General features: G+C 45.8%; 1 protein-coding gene across 3 annotated transcripts in view; it reads left to right on the top strand.

Annotated features, from left to right (window-relative positions):
• The first annotated feature begins 12578 nt into the window (after positions 1–12578).
• TBC1D24 (TBC1 domain family member 24) overlaps positions 12579–20464 on the top strand; it is a 36401-nt gene continuing 28515 nt past the window's right edge. For all 3 annotated transcript variants that reach the window (XM_030229916.2, XM_030229917.2, XM_030229915.2), the window contains exon 1: positions 12579–12734. The gene's annotated coding sequence lies outside the window, so the exon portion shown is untranslated. The remainder of the gene's footprint in view (positions 12735–20464) is intronic.

Below are 20464 nucleotides of genomic sequence, written 5' to 3'. Positions count from 1 at the left end.
AATTCTGTTTCAACATGGTGTAGAGCAAGTGTGGCTTCACTGAAGTCCCTGCACTTCAGCCTGAACCAGTGTTTGGTCAAGGATGAGACATCCTCAGGAGCACCTAGAAACTCAGCTCCTTCTATTTTCAGCTTCATATTCCACACTAGTAACTTCATCCTGCCCTCTCCTTTCAACACCATCAACTTTTCCAAATTCTCACTTTGCCATAGAGAAGATACTGCCAAGATCTCGCCACTGACCTCACTAGAGTGCTCCACATCTTCTTGCTCTCTAAGGGTAGAGCCATGTCAGGACTGTCTGCTTTCTCCAAGTGGGGAACAAAAGTAAAGATGGAGAAGAGGGAAGTCCTGGCGCCCAAGAAGGCCTGTTGGGCTGGAAAGGGTTTGTGGAGTGAGAGGAGCCATGACCTGGGGTCCCACAGGGACCTGGCTGGCTTAGTACCTTTAGAAGAGGACTAGGAGAGCCTGAACATGGAGCAGATCATTGAGACTCCATGGAACAGAGCAGGAGAGTTGCCAAAACTGCTCCCTGGACAAACACGGGGCTGCGGTAGGATAACAGACATCCCTGACGCAGAGGAAACCAGGCACTGGGAACCTGGAACAAGAGACTGAGAAGCACAGCAAGGGAAGAGTTTGGGGTGATGAGTCAGAGGCTGAGCGCAAACACAGGAACTGGCTATCACGCGGTAAGTGGTTACTGCGTGTCAGCGTTACAGTCCATGTGCATTTGCTTAGTCCGTGCAAATAAGGTCACTTCAGCCAGCTTAGTGCGGTTCTGTCACATTGGCTAAGTTGAACTGACTTGCATGTGCCATGGATTAGGCATGTGCACACTCAGCTGCCCCCCGCTGCCAGCTGAGGTACAGCAGTGTATTCTCTGACAACTCGTCCAGTCTGTCCACACTTCCACCAGAACACCTTCATTGGTGGAACAGGGGAAGCTCAAGAAAAAGCACCTGGAATACAGTAGGATAGCTAAGAAGGTCACACAAACAAGGTGGTGAGTGGGATTATGCTGAAGCACAGTAAGGACACATCCCATGCCATTTCAGCTTTCCATCTTGGGTATGCCTTCTCCAGCACCACAGCCGCCCATGTTCCTCTCCTAGGCTAGAGCCTACTGGGCTTGGATGGCTGCTTGACAGAACTGCCTTGTTAGAAGGTTTCGCAATCAGCTCCCTGTGACTGTATTAAGCAGCCTGCATCATCTGTTTTGACTTTGCTGGATTTGTCTGTGTTCAATATATTTCTTGCAAGGGTCCCAGTTCAGCCCTCATTGACGTCAATGGGAGTCGGTCCATTCCCTTCAGTGAGAGCGAGAGCTGTCCCTAGGTGCTTGTATCTTAGCTGCTCCATTTCAGTGCCCAGCTCCACATACCCTCCTACCTTTCCCATCCCTTCCACATGGCTGGCAGCTCTACCCTCTCCCTTCTGGCTGAACAGCAGATCCTGTCCCTAAATCTCTCCTGTTCCCTGAAACGGTTTTCCACCACAAAACTTGATTTTCCGAGCACCTTCGGAATCGTATTTCCTCAGCTGGACCCTCAGCAATGTTTCCATTTCCTAATCCTTGACAAAGCAGGTTTTGTTGGTTGGCCTCTGCACCTGGAAATGTCCTCCTTCTACAGTACAGTCATCCAGCTGGACAGTAAGGAAGGCATTCCCTTCAGTTGGGTTTATTTCTGCAATAGCTCGAGGGTAAGTTCCAATCCTAACTTAGATCTCTGTGTGGGTGATTATCAAAGAGGAAAGCTGAACATTCACAGGAGTCTGAGAAGCTGGTTTCAACACCACACTCTGTTAAGGATTCCCACTGATATTTTGGATAAGTAATTTAAATTCTTCACTCCTTCCTGTAAAACTGGGAATCATGCTCCCCTCTCTACAGTGTGTTTTGATGTTGAGATGTCCTCACAGTACTTTTGTAGACCACTACTAAAGTTCATGCAGAGAACTTTACATCCCCAGGCCCTTCTGAGTTAGCACCATCTAAGACACTTCAAAAATGGACAAACAAAGATACAAAATATTTGCTGATCACCCACCAGATAAACCTTTCACCACATCCATGGACCATCAGAGAAGAGGCAACATAGCACATGCCATGCATGCATTGTTTCCAGCCTTTTCCTACAGCACTTACTCCAGTGATGCTGAGGAGAAAACGCTGTAGTCAACCGCTCCATGGCATGACCCACTCCAGCCTTGCTTACGTTTGCATGTTCATCCTGGAGCCAAACTGTCTGCCTGATTTATGTTATCCTAAGGAAGATCTTGAGTTAATGGCAATAAATTTCTTCTTTAGAGAAAACCCATCTCATGGCAGAGGGAAAAAGACAAGGAAAGAGGGAACCACGGGAATTCTTCTCCTTTCACATCCCAGCTGGGCTTTGCTGAAGCTGGCTCCAATTATGCTGGTGGAGCCCAGCACAGCATGCACTTCTGAGGCTGCCACAAAGATTCCCAGTGCCAAAGATGTGCTCTCAGGCAAAGTGGGAAGCAGATGGGCCAAACACAGCACCCCAGCTTGTGCGGCAGGCACGGTTTGAGAGAAGGGGATTGTTTTTATCAATCAAGAGATTCTGCTGGAAGGGGAAGGCTTCCTGCGGGCTTCGGCAGCAAGAAGGGAATGGCAAAGCCCTCAAAGAGCAGACAGCCACAGTTCCAGGGAAACATTTTCAAGATGTGGTCTGTCACACCAATATGCAACCCCAGAGAATTCAGCCTCAGGAACAACCCTATATCCCACCAGATATAGAGATGAGAAGAAGGAGAGACAACTCTTCAAGGCTGATGGTGTCAGGGTACTCCTGAACACTCTCTCTGAGGATCTACTGAGGTCTGTCAACTCTGTCATAGGGAAAACCACTCAGACTGAGGTGGTCACTCCCAGCTTCCATCTCACAGGCAAATCCTGGGGGATGAACAAGGCCATCTAGCTCTGCATTCCCTCAGAACTTCACCTACACAGCATCTGTACCAGAAAACAGGCAGGGAATGGGGACATCCAGAGACATTGCTGTCAGACTAAGAAGGAACCAAGGAAGTGAAAAAGGTAAAGGAGGAGGGATGGAAAAGGTGAACATGAGCTGCCAGAGCCTCACTCAGGTGGGAGCTGGGCAGAAATGGCAGTGAATCCACTATTTACAAGGAGTACAATGCTACAGAGCACAGCTAGGCCTGGACTATCTTCACCAACACCACAACCTGCCAAGCTCCTAATAAAACCCAACACAGGCTGACTTGGGTTCTCATGCTGCTCCAGAGCAGCAGCTTCCCCCTCCCCACCTGGGGCCTACATGCACTATGAAGCATCTCACCACATCAGGGTCTCCAGGGCTTCCCCACACACCTCTATAGCCAAGCAGAGCAGCCCAGGGGCAGTGGGTCCATGCCCTCACGGCTTAACTTGCCCTATGCAGCCCCACCTTGCCACACAAGCCTCCCCATTCCAAGCAGGGGTGAAGTACGCCCACAGTCTGTTGTTGTTGGTTTTGGCTCAGCAGTAGCAGGCTGCTTCCAGCAAGAATGGTATGAATAATTGCCCAATTAACTGGAGGAACTTCCAGATGTGTGTTTGCTTTCATACCCATCCAGCCCCCCTCAATCCCACGTGCCTAACACCATGAAAAGTGGTGGGGGTGGGAGAGTCATGGCTCTGCTAACTCATACAGCACTGTGGGCAGGGCTTGCCCACTGCCTGGCTCTGCTCCTCTTTCCATCCTCACCTCCCTCTCACTCTTTAAATGGGGAAATGGTCTTTTTTAATTACCCCAGGGAGAAGGAAATTTGCCCTGCCTGCCAGAGCTTGGCTACGCATGCCAAAAGCCAAGAAAGCAGAGAAGAAAGCTGATCCCATTTTATGATTTTTATCAGGTGCACATACAGTGAACTCTCTTAAGACAGGTTGCCATTTTTTGCCATTTTCCCCCACCTTTTCCCTTTGAATAATCTTTCACCCAGCAGAGGTTTATAGTCAGCTAAACTTCTTTCACCCTGCAGGACACACAAGAAACCTTTCAAGTATGGTTCTTCCCTGTTTTCAGCAGGATCCAGCACCATCCATCTGCTTCTCACCATCTGAGAAAGGGGGGGCTCTTTCTGGGCTCCAGGTAGATATTTGACCTGGGTATGGGGTGTCTGGGACTCAGTCAACAGAACAAGGCTTAAAGGTGGCTCAGACCCCACAGACAATGTGAGCTTCTCACCAGCCCTCCCTCACACAAAAAGTGAAAGTGGGGGTTTTCATCTCTGATTTTAGCACCCAGTTTGGCACCTAATTATCTAAGCTCCAGTGAGAAAAAGCAGAATCAGCTCCAGATCAACCTGCTCCACCCAATAGTGCTTAAGACAAAATGAGCTGATTCATTCACAGAAGGCTTCGGTCTCTCCCCATTGCACAGGAGAGATGGAGCTCAGAGGACAAAATTACACCAGATGGCAAACTTCTACATAGCTGCTGTTTGGGAAAATAAATGCCATCCAAAACACACATTCTGTCCAACCACAGCACAAATGAAGCAACTCCAGATCAAGGCATTCTCCCAGACCAAACCCTCAGCCTTGAGACCCTTTGGACAAGATATCCAGAAATAACAACAGCTAGGGATGATGACTCTGGAAGCAGCGTTAACTTGGCATTGTGGGCTTCACACGTCTCCTTATATCACCCAGCTCCCAAGGCTTTATCTTGCAAACCTTCAGACAGCAAGCAGCAGAGAGCACCGAGGTGTTGGGAAGGATGAAAGTTTGACAAGAAAGTCTCACAGATATGTATGCTTAGCAGAAAGATTTTTAAATGTGGAGTCTGATGAAGGAATAGAGTTGGAAGCAAGTTTTGATATAGAAGAAAACTTACTAGATAACCTAGGAGGCAAATGGGTATGTTAGTTAGAAGGGGTTTTTATGACTTAGAGCAAAGGACAAACCCACCTCAAACAAGATGTTTTTATCAAGCGGGAAAATAGCACAGGTAAACAAGACTGCTGATGCGGCAAGCAGAAAAATGGTCTCAGAATTTTCCACTGCAAAAAAACTGAAAAATAACTTCTAGCTTAAACTGTAATGTACTAACTTTAAGTGATTGGAGAATAGTAACATTAATATGGTAATTAGAGTAGTTATGATAGGCTATAGGTAATAGTTAAGGGATAGATTGGTTCTACTGTATTAAGATACTCAGCAAAGTATATAATGCATTGTAACCAAAACCAAAGGGTCTCTAGGCCTGCCTGCAGCTAGAGCTGACAGCTGTAGGCACAGGCTCTGTTGCTCACGACCCTGGACTGCTGCAACGTCTTGGATGGAATAAACTGCATTTTGGAGAGCCACCTGGAGTCCCGCATCCCTCATTTCGGCTCTTACACCCAGGACTCAAGCCCAGCCAGAACATCTTCTTTACATGAATGCACACATGGCACTGTGGAAGCAGAGGGCTGCCAAGACATACTTCTCACCCAGCAGCTGGCAAAGCCTGAACAAAAGAAAGAGGACAAACTGCCATGTGATCCTTCCCCACAGTGTACAGAGAGCCTGCCTCACTGCAGGCCAAGCAAATGTTCCTTCTAACTGAGCAACTTCAGGAAAGTATGCTCCTGAAACTAGGAAATGGTTTGGATGATCTCTGCTCCCATCCTTTGAAACACAACAAGTGGACAGAGCAGACTGCCAAGCTCCAAATACCTCTGAAAGATGAACGATGGTGTTTTCCTGAGAGGAGCTCAACAGTCAACATTAACTTTTCAGTTATCAGCAAATAGCCCAGTGTAAAAAACTCTTTCCCATGCCAAATTTCCATACCACTCATCTCAAGACTGGGATATAAAGTCTCATTTCTCATAAGTCTCTCTTCAGTCACTGAAAAAGTCACTGCTGCCAGGACTTTCCCTTGCCCTTTATACTGCTGTTCAAATCTAGCCCACCTACAGCAATAACAATTCATTTGCCCCCTTCTCTCCACACCACGATTTTAGCTCAAATCCAGACATGGAGAACTAAACAATCAGGTTGTTTCCTTCGGACAGAGCATGAATCTGGTTGCTGGAGGGCAGCTGTCCTGCTGTAATGTCTGCCTTTCACAGCTCCTGTGCTTGACCTGCTGCACATAGGGCAGCTGCTGCAGACCTTCCCATGAGAGAACAGGGACTTGTAGCCAGGGGAGGAACAAGGAGGTGACACTTGCATGAGAAACACGAGGAAGGCAGGTTCTGAGATCCTGCCTGAGGGGTAAGATTGTACAGGACTAAAAGCAAGATAGAGAATTCAATAAATTTCCCAAGGGAGAAACTGTGTGTTTCCTAAGGAGAGAAAAACCTTGCATCTGTTCTGGGCACTGGTGTCTCAACCCACTGACATCAGCAGAGCAGGGTGCTGAGCCTACTGCCCACAGTGCTGCTGTCAGAAGGCAGAGGAAGCCTTTGGACTACACTGTATTTTGCAAGGGTGGAACAACTGGCTTCCCCTCCACAGCCACTGCTCTCCCAACCACCCCACAGGACTCAAAGAGGGCCATAAATGTTTTCAGCATGGCACTCTACCAAGGATATGTCATAAATTACAGTCCCGTGCTGATAATAAGTCAGGTAATAGTGACACTTTTTTGTCCTGCCAACTGCAGAAAACGTGGTAAAGGGGAGGGAGGAAGGTGGGGGAGACGCCTATTAGCACCAAGCTGGATTTTATATGCGATGGAAAGTGTTTGTTCAGCTGGAAGTGAGAAGGGTCCTTAACCAAAGAGCACACACTAATGAAAACAGAGTTGCGGAGGGGTGAGGGGCACCAGCACAGAGTAGCAATTCATGCTCCGGCACAGGTACAAAAGCTGCAAGGACCAGCTTGGGCCAGAGCACCACCAAGCCTGCTTTTCCTCCAGCTTTATTTCACACCTTCTAGAAACACTAATTGAAGGGTCTGCTTTGCCTTAGAGGAGAACACAGGCCTGAGAGCACCTAGTGCCATGGATTTTGGTGTAAAGCCCCCTTGAGAGCTAAGCCTGCCCTGGCTGTTTGGCTGGGACAGACAGGATCCCTCCCCAGGCAGAGGCGGTCTGGGCACCATACTCTCTTATCCTTCACCCAGGGAGGTTCAGCCTATTCTCAGGTCTCTAAAAAGCAGATCCATGGGATCACAGCCTGGTTTTGAACTTACTTGTCCAGCCACCTTTGCTGTGAACTCTGCAGGTCCCTCATTGCTGCCGCTCAATCACACTATGAGGTAAATGCACCAGAGACCCTGAAGACCCAGAGCCAGCAGCCCAGACAGAGACATAACACCATGAGGGATGCCAATTCCAAAAAAAAGTTTCTGCTTTGCCTGATGAAAGCCAATGAGCCTCCTGCGAAAAGGCAGTGCTGTGTTTGAGCTGGTGCAGTGGAGTGCAGGAGAAAGAAAGGGATCAAGCCAACATCAAAGACAGTGCAGGGCATAAATTAAGCAACATTTAGTTATCTATCCATGTCTGTAGCATGTGACTGACCAACAGTCCCTGGTGTTTATAAGATACACCTGCACTTGGAGTAAACCAAATTCCTTCAGAATCACTTTCCCAGGAAAAACCCTTGGATTATGAGTTATTTCCTAAGATCCCACAGGTCATCAGGCAGGCACCATACGGGGTGGGGGGGGAAACTGCAAGATCCTTCTGCAATGAACTCTCCTCCTCCAGAGTCAAGAGTTGGTAAGAGTGCTCCAAAGATGCCCAATAGCCAGAGGAATCTCTGTGGACTGGATCCTACCAGGTATGGAACACCACAGCAGCACCTGCAGCCGAAGCTGGATCCTAACAAGCAACATCCCACTCTGGAATACCTGGTGCATTATGCTGGGAACGTACTACACATCACTGCAGTCTCCTCACAGAGGAGGGGGATTAAAATCATCCTAAAGGGAAACTGCTAATTCCTTTCTCACAAATCCCCTCTCCACACCAAGAGGATCACCCAGTACCAGAAGACAACCTTTCACATTCATGGTACAATGTGACTAATGTGACTAATGTCACACCTAAAAGCCAGGAGCTGCCATAGTTGGGGAAGGGACAAGGAAATAGGGAAAGCTGGATGCAACCCATCCAACCAAATAGAAAACACAGTGTCCATGGAGTACTTGTTGCAGTGACAGAGAAATGCTTGGCTGCCTTCATGACTACATTTCTTTTGTGTCATTAAAAATTCCAGCAACACTCTCCCAGGTTTGGAACCATCAGCCTCACCTTCATTGCCAGGAGTAACATCAGCAGCTCATCTAGAGGGGCAGAACCACGTCTGGCTGTTGGAAGTGGAAGATAAGTGATCCACACCACTGAGCAAATCTCTCATTAAGATACCGGCACGTGATAGGAAAAAGATTTGCTTAAATATTCCATAGTAATTCCCAGTTTTACCCACAGGAGGTCAGACTTTGCCGAGGTTTATCAGTTTCCCATGCAAGCAACCCAGGGCAAATCCCATTGCTGCGGGACCAGCAAAGCCACTGTTTTACTAGCCCAGCTTAGGTTTTGGCCTAAGACCCTTCTGTGTTTCCTGGCATTCTCTGATGATTCTCCAGTTGTTCCTCTGCCCACCATAGCAATGCAAATCTCCTCTCCAAGGCTGTTGGACACACATGAGAATAGGTCTCATGTGATGGATAATTCCATCCACTTAGCCATTCCTCACTTGCTTTTCTTTTCTTGCTTTCATGTTTCCCAATCCAGCTTTCCAGTCCCTCCACTGCCTCTGTCAAAAAGCCTCCATTATATCCAGTGCCTAGTCCATAACTCCAGCCTGGTTTAATAAGAAAATGTGAGATATACACCTGTACATAGCAGAGAAATTTCTGTTCCTGTAGGTTCTGGAAAATGTATGTTCAGGGGGAATAGCATTCCCACATAAAGGAATGGTTCAATATGAGCACACTTGTTCTTCAGAGAACAGAGAGAGAAGCCACCATCAAGGCACAAGCCCAAAGGTCACAGGCTTCACCCAACACTGCAGTTGTGGAACTACTTAATTTCATGCTACATGAAAGTGTTTCAAAACTCTGGGAACTAGTTAGATATAAACAAAGATCCTTCTTTCATCCCTCAAAAGCATCTGTAGACTCACTGCCCTCCATGCCCAGGGGCTAACCGGCTCTTTATTTAAACCACTGCAGGATTTAGGACTTAGAGAACCTTGGCATTCCTTGGCTTCTGTAAAGCTACCAGCAATGAATATGTTCCACCAGGAAGAGGAGTAGATGCATTCAAATGTTTTCCACCAGCCATCAGCCAGCTACTCAAGCAAGGTCTTCATCCTCTCTCTCACAGCCACAGACAGTTCAACGGCCTGACTACAGGTTGGTTGAGATTACTCATATAGCCAGGCAGGCTCCAAAGTTTTACATCCATTCCACCAATATCATCTGCAGAGGCCTTTAGTCACCATGATACTCCTAAATTATCTCTCAATAAGGCACCACTGAGCATCAGGACAGAAGTTCAAAGAGAGCCTTCAATTATTCCTACTTTCGGAACACTGAGAACAGCTGTCTGGCTAAACAGTATGTTCAGCTCCAATAATGGTTCACATTTCAGGAGAGAAACTCTGTGAGTCTGGTCCCCCTCCCTGTGCCTGCTCCTGCTTTTCCAAAGCCTGTCAATCCCCAGCTTCTTTTTCCCCATGTAAACACATTGTCTCTGCCGCAGTTTCCTGGGATGGACATGGGAATGCCAGTACTGCTTTACCTCAGAGGGGCACCATGAGCCCAAGTATGCAAAATGCATGTCTCAAATTACAGTGAAAGGATCTATAAATGCTGAAGACAGATGAAAGTTTTCCATCCTCCTACAAAATCTTAGCAAATGCTGCCCACACTTATCTCTGTCCCCACACCTCTCCATCTACTTTCATCCTCTTTTAAACCTGCTTTCCTTGTTAGCTCAGCTTCATTTAGCACAAGAAACATAATGCTTTACATGTGTGGAATGTCCTTTAGAACGCTGAAGAATCAAAAACAAATGAATATAAAATAATGTATTATATTTCCAATTTATATTTGGATAAACAAATGATTTCTTGTCACAGCTTCTGGAAATGGCTCTCATGCTCCATGACATGAGTCTGTTGCTGTCTGCAGATCAGCCGTGACAAGGAAGCCTTAAAGGAAGCACATTGTAAGGACTGCTTACTGCTTCCCCCAGTTTGGAGCTTAGGCCTGCTTTGGAGCAGTGGGACTGCCCTGCCTCGCCACCAGCAGAGATAGGGGCACAGCAGAGCCCAAGACCCCACTGACTATTTGTCACAGCACAGTGGCCGCTGTGTCTGTCTGCAGGACTTAACAGGGGTCTGCAAGAAAGGCGAGGACAGGCTTTTCAGCAGGGCCTGTAGTGACAGGAAAAGGGGGGATGGTTTTAAACTGAAAGAGGGGAGATTTAGACCAGGTATTAGGAAAAGGTTTATTCAGTGAGGGTAATGAGGCCCTGGCATAGGTTGCCCAGAGAAGCTGTGGCTGCTCCATCCCTGGAAGTGTTCAAGACCAGATTGGACAAGGCTTGGAGCAATCTGGTCTAATGGAAGATGTCCCTGCCCATGGCACAGGGTGGGACTGGATGGGCTTTGAGGCCCCTTCCAACCCAAACCTAGGATTTTATCTGGCCTCTCTGCTCAGGAGCTTTAAGGTAATTATAAAATACCCACTTAAGACGCTGTTTAAAATGCAGCTGCAAATGGCTCCAAGTCCTCTGTGTATTTTATGTTTCATTATCATGTTTAGTACTTTCCTTGTGGTCCTTTGTGGTTTCCTTTAGATTGTAAAACTTACAAGTAAGGGATTTGTTATCTCTTTGGCAAGATCCAGCCGTACCAAGCTGTGTACATATACAACACCATATAAAAGATTAGTGTTTTATTGGCCACTGAAGCATAGCTAGTTAATAATCTTTAATGTGGCAGTTATTTATCCAGTCGTAAATAGAGCACTGCTGCCAAGCCAAGTCAAATAAACACTATGGAAATCCTTCATCTTTAAAATGAACCAATTTCTGTCCTGACCATTGTAGGCTTTGCAAAAAAACCCCAGACATATTGTTACTGAGAACAAAAGTAGTCAGATTTTAAAGCTTTCCTAAAGCAGCAATTGTTTCTAACATCTGTGCTGAGCTTTTCCCAGGCCCCAGGGCAGAAGCACAGCCCAAGTTCTCCTCACGCAGCACTGCTTTCTGTGGGATGATGACCAAGGAGCCAAGCAAGGGATGAGGCTTAATGCCTACAGTGTATGCTGTGTACCCTCTGTGTTATCTCTGTGGATGGAGAGCTGCATGGCTGACATCAGGAAAGGCCCTGAAGGAGCAGGTCCTGTGGAGATGCAATGATCCTACTCTCGCTCTGAAGAATGAAGCAAATGAGAACAAAGTTGTATGACCAGAACTTTGAAGGACACCATAACAAAAACACAAAAAAACAAAAACCACAAAAAAACCCCAACAAACCCTGCATATGCTAATTGCCTTCATTAAGTACCTTAGTCACATATATTACTGTATTATGTTGCTCTCTGCTTAGATCATGCTATATGTGAAGAAAGAGGAGGGGGATAAGATTGGGGTGTATATAAGGAGGGTAAAAATTTTACCTAGTTACAAAGAAGACCCCAAAGGACCTCAGAAAGAGTTGATGGGCTACTAGTCACTAGTCTCCTCTCCCTCCTCCCAAGCATTCATTGTAAGCTTCTACATAAAATGATGATTATTACCTGAGCTAACTCTATACTACTGCTACTGTTAGAACTCTATCACAGCTAGTGCATCCATCTAGGGCAATTCCAAATCTATTATTTCATAGAATCTTACAATGGTAAGAATGGGAGAGGATTTTATAGCTCATCCAGTTCCACCCCCTGCCCTGGGAAGGGACACCTTCCACTGTCCCAGGTTGCTCCAATCCCTGTCCAGCCTGGCCTTGGACACTGCCAGGGATCCAGGGGCAGCCACAGCTGCTCTGGGCACCCTGTACCAAGGCTTCAGCATCCTCTGAGTAAAGAATTTTTTCTGAAAATCTAATTAAAACATACTACCTTACAGTTATTCCCCCCTTCCATTCCCCCCTTGCATTTCTGCCACTTCAATAAACACTAGTCATGAACCTGTGATTGTGAAAGTTCTTACTGAACATTACCAGACTCAGTGTTGAACATGGCCCGTTTGAGAACCTGTGCTCATGGAAGTTCCGACTAAATGCAACCACTTATAGTACCAAACTAGTTATAATAAGAGATTAAGACCAGCTACCCTCACCCTCTCTGATCTCTAATGACCAGCTGGCTAACAAGGGGATTTTTATACTCTTATCACAACACTGCCACAACCACCCTGTCTGCCCCACACTGACACCCACCACTCCTCACAGTCCATATCACCCCTCACACTCCCTAAATTTTGGCCTGCACCCCCTCACAGTCCTTCACTGTGACCCCTCACTGCCTCCTGTACCTCCAAAGCTCCCATCAGCCCTCACAGCCACCCTCGCCACCCCTCCCTCAGCTCTCACAGCCCCTCACCACCCCTCCATCGCCCCTTACAGCCCCCACAAACCCTCACAGCCCCTCAGCCCCGCTCGGCCCCAGAGCCGCGGACGCTCCGCGCGCGTCCGCCCGGCCCGGCAGGACCGCGTGCGCGCGCCCGCGCCCGTCCCGCCGCTGCCGCGCCCTCTGCGCAGGCGCGGGGCCGCTGGCGCCCCCGGTACTGCCGGACGCGGCCCGGAGCGGCGGAGAACGGTGAGGGCGAGCGCGGCTCCAGGAGCCGACCGAGGGGGATGGAACTCGGTGTCGGGCGGTGGCATCGCGGCAGCATCCTCCGGCGAGGGGCCGGGAGGGGGCCGGCTCTGAGACCGGTCTTCGTCAGGCCCCCGTGTCCGGGCCGCGGGTCGCTGGCTGTGCTCGTGCGAGACCAAGCGGCAGCTGCGGGGGAGGCTCGGGCGCGGCCCCAGCCGCTGTGTCTGTCCGTGGGCGCCAGAACCCAAGGCGGAACCTCCGGGGATGTCGGTGACCGGAGAGCGGGCGCTGGTCCCTGCGGCGAGCCTGCCGTGGGGGCTCTGGGCTGCGCCTGGGGGCTAGCTCGGTGTGTGGAGAGGCTGGAAGGTGTTCAGATGGCTTGTGCGAGCCTCAGGTGCCGGGCAGTGCCTCAGAGGATCTTCTGGCCGCTGGTGACGTCGTCCCGGCACGCACAGTTTACACCTATTCTGCCAGCCCACCCCCGCAGCGGGGCAGCGGATCTTGGCAGGGAGAGCTCTCTAAGCCCAGCACTTATGTTCTGCAGCCTCTGCCTTCAATGTTTTTGAAATTTCTATAATGAAAGTAGAATTTTGTTGTGAGTTTGTTTTCACCTTAGTCTTTCCGGCCCATCCTTCAGTGAAAATTGCTGCTGGAATATTTGGGCTGGCACGCTGTTAGCCACCAAACACCAAATTTAGAGTGCTGGCTGGAACCTGCCAGGAACCTGCCAAAATGCTTCCCGGCCTCTCTGGGCCTGTGAACAAGCGAGCAATAACCGGATGGATGCAACATTCTCAGCTGATTCTGGTCCCAGGGCAGCAGGAGGGATGACACCTCTCGGGTGATGTGGACTTGTGAGGAGGAAAGTGGGACCTTCTCCTTTGAACTGTATTTCTCAATCCATGAGGTTTTATGTCCAATTCCTACAAGAAGCTGGAGCATCTGAAAGCTTTCCTGGCTTAGAGGAAATCCCAGTAGGATTTTCAGAGCAGCCAGGAGTACCCAGAGCATAGAAATAACATGGATCATATCTAGGGCACTGTATTACCAGAACAGGGAATTCCCTGTTGTTGGAATTTCCTTCTTTCTGTATTCACTAGCTGTTAGACTGTTGCAAAAACTTCTCCAAGGTGGTTACTCGAGAACGGCAATGATAACTCAAGTTCAAGGATTCCAGCAACATTTTATGGTAACTTTTTTTCCTTCCAAAAATACAGGATACTTACATCCTTTGTAATTTTCAAAACAGCTGTGGATAGTATTGCACAACAATTAGCTGTTGGAAATCCTGGTACTGAAAGTCTTTTCTGTCATTAATATTTGAAAGTTTGCAGGTGTTCCCACAGCCAGAAATTTTAACTCAAAGAAAAACAGCTTTCTCCCAGGGTTTTTTTTTTTTTGGTTGGTGTATTTGTTGTTTGTTTGTTTTGAGGGGGTTGTTGCTTTGTTTTGTTTGAGGTTTTTTGGGGGGGGGGGGGGGGGGGGGTTTGTGGTTTTTGTTTTGTTGTTGTTTTTTTTTTTTAGAGGGTTTGTTTGTTTGTTTGGGGCTTTTGGGGTTTTTTGCTGTTAATGATTAAGTGCTGCCAAGTAAATGTTTCTAGCAGGCTGTTTCTGGATCCATCACATATTTAACTACCTCTGCTCTTCCCTGATCACTCCTTTTTTTGTGATCTTTGTTTTCTCTCTTTGGTTGTATTTACTTATTTGTTTGTTAATCGGAAATCTTTAAGGGCCTCCATCCTCTGATCCCCCTGTTATTTGGACTGTAAAGAAAAGTGGGAAAAGAAGCTATGCCTGTACTAAAATAACTGTCTGTGTATTTAAGGCAAGCAAAGCAAAGCTGTCCACACTGCACGGGTGTCTCACTATCTCCAAAACCAACGTTGTTGCAATCTCATAATGCATTGTTTAGCCATTATTGTTGGCTTGTGTTGTATGCATTGTCTGACATTTGTTTAGGTTGTAAGTGCCTTTGCTTTAGTGCTGAAGCCGCATACAGCCAGTGACAAGCACTTTATTGGTAACATACCATAACTTAGGTCCTTGCTGTTCTTCTGGCTCTGCAGAATTCCCCCTCTCTTCCCTGTTAGGTTGGAGAGGCAGCTGGAACCGCTGCTGTTGGACTGTGTGGCTGCATGCTCAGGCACAGATGAGTGTGTGTTACCACTCAAAATTGATAAACTGTGTTAATGGTCTGAAAGAAAAGTAGCTCCTTTTATTCTGTCTGTATGTCTTGAATCAGGACTGAAGAACTACAATTTTTCTCAAATTTGTTTGGGAATGCCTTTATTTTCAGGTTTATTTGTAATAGTCTGACACAATTGAATGGAGTGTGTTGGCAAGTGCGGTAGGTTTTGTTGCAGAAATGGTGTTCTTGAGCTATTTCCTGCTTTGGTACTTGACCAGTCACCTGATACAAAAATAGAACTTATTGCACTATAATTAATGATTGACTGGCTTGGAGTCCACATGTGTTGGTGGGAATATGTGCTAGTGAGGTCCTGTTCTGGACTCAAATGTTTTAAAATCCCTGATGTTAATATATAGAAGTGCTCGTATCTGTGGTGTTCATACTCTTGGGCTTTAACAAAACTCATTTGTTCTCCTCCTGCTTAAACTTCTGCAGTTAGAGAACAATTGACTGAACTTTCAGAAATGTTGCAAAAGACCATAACCTATTGATTCCCACTGTCTCATGAAGGAGACTCAGGAGAAATCTAGGTGACTGCCAATGTCTGTGTTAAGGAGGGTGCTGAATCATGCTTGGGGTGTAGGCAGCTGCATCAGCACAGAGCCACAAAGTGGTTTGGCTTGAAACAGCCCTTAAGGCTCATCTTATTACATCCCCTGCCATGTTCAGGGATACCTTCCACTGTCCCAGGTTGCTCCAAGCCCTATCCAGCCTGGCCTTGGACACTTCCAGAGATCCAGGGGCAGGGATTCTAGCTTCTCTGTGTCTGTCAGGGTCTCACCGCCCTCACAGGAAATAATTTCTTCCCAGTATCTAACCTAAACTTACTCTCTGTGTAAAATCCTTTCTCCCTCTCCTGATTATGTTGTCAAGTAAGTGTAACTCAGGTGTAGCTGCCAACATTCAGCACTTTGTTATTTTGGGGTTTTTTAATGGGGAAAACAAATTTAAGGAGAAATAAATTGTAGACAAGTACAAGTGTAGTGACTGTGTTTCAGAAAACTTGTACTGTGTTATTGACAAATCTGCTATGTGGACTATCAACGTTTTGAAAAGAAAAATAATGTTCAGATTAGTTTGAATTTTTCTACCTAATAGGACAAGGGCCAGATACCAACTCTCAGCAAATCAGCTGTTCTAACCCCATTGTCCACTGCATATGATCATAGTATAGTTTGGTTTGCTTAAGAACTGATGATCCAAACACTGCAAAGCTGGAATTCCAAAATCACATACCTATGCAGCAGTTAGTCCCTGGAAGAGAGGCACTTTCCAGAGATTGCCTATTTAATGCAGAATTTGTACATCCTGTAGAGAATAGGGGGAGCTAAAAGTATTTGTGACACAGCTGCCACAAGTAGTAATCCTGCTGGTGATTTTAGAGACTGAAATGAGTTGTTGATGCTGCAAGCACTTTATTAATGTGGTTGTTTGGCTGTTCTCTTTGGTGAGGGTGTTTGTCACCTTGTTTTCTATAGCACAGTTTCAGGAATGAAGGTTGGAAGCTGTGCATTCCTTTTTATTTTTAAGGTGTGGAGGTCAGTGGTGCACCTGATGCGTATCAGTGCACCATTTAAAAAACAGTCCAGTTTTCACCTCACAAACAAGCCCAACAGAAGGGAGTAAGTTATAAGATTATCTGTACAGTCACAATTTCTGAGGTAAGGGTTAATAAAAGCCCTTCAGTCTGAGTGGTGGAGGAGTTTTGGGATTCTTTTTGTTTAATAGTTTTGTTTGTAATATCTTCATTCTATAAAGAAAATATTTGTTTTCTAATCTGGATGTGGAGACAGGATTCCTGCTCCTGGTTTACATTTCAATATGCCTGTATCCTCCAGGTGAGACTTTGAATCCATTGGCCAGTGCAGTGCCACTGGAGGGAGGACTAGGAGTGTCAAGTGTGTTAAATCCCTTCAAGTTTGCTCAGAGCAAGCACATGAGTACAGAGCACCCTCAACAGCAAAGCTTCCTGTAAAACCTGTGCCCTGGATTCTGGATGACAGAGCCAGTTACCCAATTTTCTCTCCCCAGAAAGACTAGAAGATTAGCAGTATACACTAACAGTAAGATTATAAACTTGGCAACCAATCTATTGTGATTTTGAAATCACAATCACAGTAATGCAGGACTAGTGTGGGATTTCACACTCATCAGTTTTTCATTACGAGGTGCTGTTTCTGTACCTTTGCTGCTGCGCAGGAGTGTTTGTTGCTGCTCTTTTAATAAAGCATAAGTTTAGAAAGATTACAGAAATAAGTACCAAAATAAAGCAATGTGTTGTTCCAGTTCCCCGAAATGGGGCTGTTGGATGAGCTTAGGTTCTCCTTTGCTTGTAAAATGTATTTGGTGTCTGAATCTCCCCTGTGTAGGGTAATCTACACTTGATTTCAGGAAAGGGTAGTCCATTACAGGGCATACCAGATTATTGAAGCTTTTCTTCTGAGCAAGATCAGAAGAAAGGAAAAAATCTGTAGGATTTTGCAGGGCTGGAAGAAAATAAAATTCTGACTAAAATGGCAGCTTTAACTATTTTTTTATAGGCTCATCTTACTGTAAATTGCCTTTTGCTTTCCAAGAGAAAACTGCTGTGCTTATACCTTATATTTAATGTAGACAATCATGAAATAGTCTGAGATAATATAGTTTCCCTACCCTGTTTTTAGCTGCTGGCAGAAGTTATGGGAGCACAGATCTCCCCTAGAATAAAAACGCTGTGGGGATAACTGTTGGCAGGAATGAAGTGTACATCTCCTTTTGCTTACTACACATACAAGAAGTGTGTGTAGTGATTTCCATAGGCTCAGTGTAGATAAGGATTTGTGTGCTCCATTACACCAGGGTTACTGCTGCATCCACACCCTTCCCAATTTAGGTGCTCCTTAAGCTTCCAGCACTGCCCCTCAAGGCTTTATATGTTCATGTGTTGCACTGAGGAGGTCTTAAACCACCATAAGCATGTATCATCGTGTTTATAATACATGTATAATTTTACAGAAGAATTAAACGGGCATAAGTATCCACACTGATTCTTGAATTGTTTTGACTAAATTGTCTTTTTGTTTTGTTTTAAAGATGATATGGGGAATTGGGACATTGGCTGGTTTCCTTAACAGACTTTAAATGGCACCATTCATATTTTGAACCTTTTTCAAGAGAGAATGTCCAGCAGTCATCTCTGTGGGTATATTTTTGATAAACATGAATATTGTGGGGAAAATTATTCTGAGCATTAGTTTTTTAAATGGCATGTGTATTTGTTATGTTGTATATATACAATATATTGCCATGCACTGGGAAAGGCTTCTTGGCAAACGTCTCTCCTAGGGATGCCCTTTCCTGGCACCTCAAATTGTGTCTTCTGCTTGTAAAAAGCTACCTGTGTTTCCATTCATGCTGTGAACTGCTGTTCTGGACCTGAAGAAACTCTAAATGTAAAAGAACTAACACATGGCTGCATGTACCTGTAAAGTACATGTTCCTGCACCTTCTGGTTTAGATAAGAGAAAAATTAATAAATCAGTGTTTGGCAGAAACCAATGCAGACATTGTGACTAAGAGGAGCACATATCATCAACAGATACTTAAATGTGTTTTTCTGCCAGTAAATGTAGTGGAAAAGAGTCTCAAGGTGATAGATGTCAAACTGACAGCATCCAGTGCAACAGAGAGGGAAAAGGTATTGTATTATTGTGTATGGATTTGATACCATATCAAGCTTATCACTGACAGTCAACACTGTCTTTTGTTCTTCATAGTTGGCTGTACTTCCAAACAGAGAAAGATATAAAGTGAGATGTTATGGGAAAGTTAAAATAATAAAACCAAAGATTGTATGTTCAGAGTAGGAGGTTGCTGTTGAGAGGAGACATGTTTGTAGTTATTTCTGATTTTGCAACCAAGGGAAGACACATAATTAGCACAACATGAAGGAGTTTTTCAGCCTTTAACATGCTTTGCAGTTAAGTGCAGTTTTCTTTTACTCTGGAGGGAAAGAAGGTAGGAATTACCATCTCTTTAATTTTACTGTTTGTTCCTTGAGGGTTTTTATGGTGTAGGCAGGAGGGAAGGCTATTGACCTATGGCTTTGATAACATTTGCCTCCAGTATCTTCTTACAATGCTCTGCTCTTTAGCCTTTTTGAACTTTTGTGGAGCCATTAACCATTTCTTTCCTCTTACGTTTTTTCAACAAAAATGTGTTGTGTTTTTCCCCAGACTTTTATTTTGTTTGGTTCTGTGTGTGCCTTTTTGGTATCTTACTGCTCACAGCACCCACAGAGGCTGGACATCAGAAATGCTTGTATCATCCCAACCCAGAGATGGGAAGGAGGGGATGCTTTCTAAGTGCTTGCAGCTATAAGATGTATTTAAACTAGATTTTAGGAAGAAATTATTTTCTCGGAGGATGGTGAGGCCCCAGCACAGGGTGCCAGGAGAGGCTGTGGCTGCCCCATCGCTGAAAGTGTCCAAGGCCAGGTTGGACGGGGCTTGGAGCAACCAGGGATAGTCCTTGTCCATGGCAGGGGGGTGGAATGAGATGATCTTTAAGGTCTCTTCTGACCCAAACTGTTCCATGATTCTATGGCATACACATTCTCCTAAATCTGTGCTACTATCACTTACCTGCCCAGCAAGGAGGAAATGTTGTATCTGAATGTGTGTCTGAACTTTAATAAGTTGCACAACAAATTAATTACAGATAATTTAGACTGTTTAAGAAGGTGATACTATTCCTAAGAAAGAAAACATGGGATACTAGGACAAACTCTGTTACTGTGCTTCATACACAATGGTGACATCCCAAAAGAAATCATTTAAATGCCTAAAAGTATTTGCCCTGTAGAGTGCTCTGATATCAGGTCTTTATCAGTTACTTGGGAAATTGAGATCTCTTTAGACTTTGTCCTAAAAGCATATCAAAAACCCAGCAGGAAATATCTAAAAATCTGCTATCACACTATTGCTAAACTTTTAATAGAACATTGTTGGGAATTTTATCGTGGCACCCAGCTTGTGAGTACAGAGTGCCCAGGGCACATTGTAGAGATCGAACTGCATTTAACCACGTTAAAGCAATCCATCGAGTGTACTCTGCTGGAAGGGATCATCACGGCACGATGAAGCCATGTGCTCCCAAACACTCTGCATGAGATGAGATGGTCGCTTTCTGATGCTAAATGGAGTGTTTAATTCAAGCTCTGAAACACATCTGCACCAGGGATGGATAGCAAAGTCACCGTTGAGGCTGAAGTACAACTGTATTTCTGATCAGGAGGTGTTTGGGTGCAGGGGGAACAGTGGTGTCCAGTCTTGTTCCCAGATCCATGTAGTAGAGATGTCAAGGTGTGCTGCTCTAAGTCCAGGATTGGGAAAGCTGCAGGATGCACTGAAGTACTGGCGAAGGAGAGGGAAGCTGCCTGCCAGTTGTCTTTTGTTCTGCAGTTACTGCTACCTTGCTGAGTTGCCTTGTGCTTCTGTCAAACTTCCCTTTATGAAGCAAACATCTCAGAGGTGATTGAGTACCCCTCAAGAATGGAATTAAT

The sequence above is a fragment of the Serinus canaria genome, chromosome 14 (assembly GCF_022539315.1).
Source record: "Serinus canaria isolate serCan28SL12 chromosome 14, serCan2020, whole genome shotgun sequence".
In the NCBI taxonomy this organism is placed as follows: Eukaryota; Metazoa; Chordata; class Aves; order Passeriformes; family Fringillidae; genus Serinus; species Serinus canaria.
The sequence above is the reverse complement of the archived record's forward strand: the minus strand, read 5'-3'. Positions and strand labels throughout refer to the sequence as shown.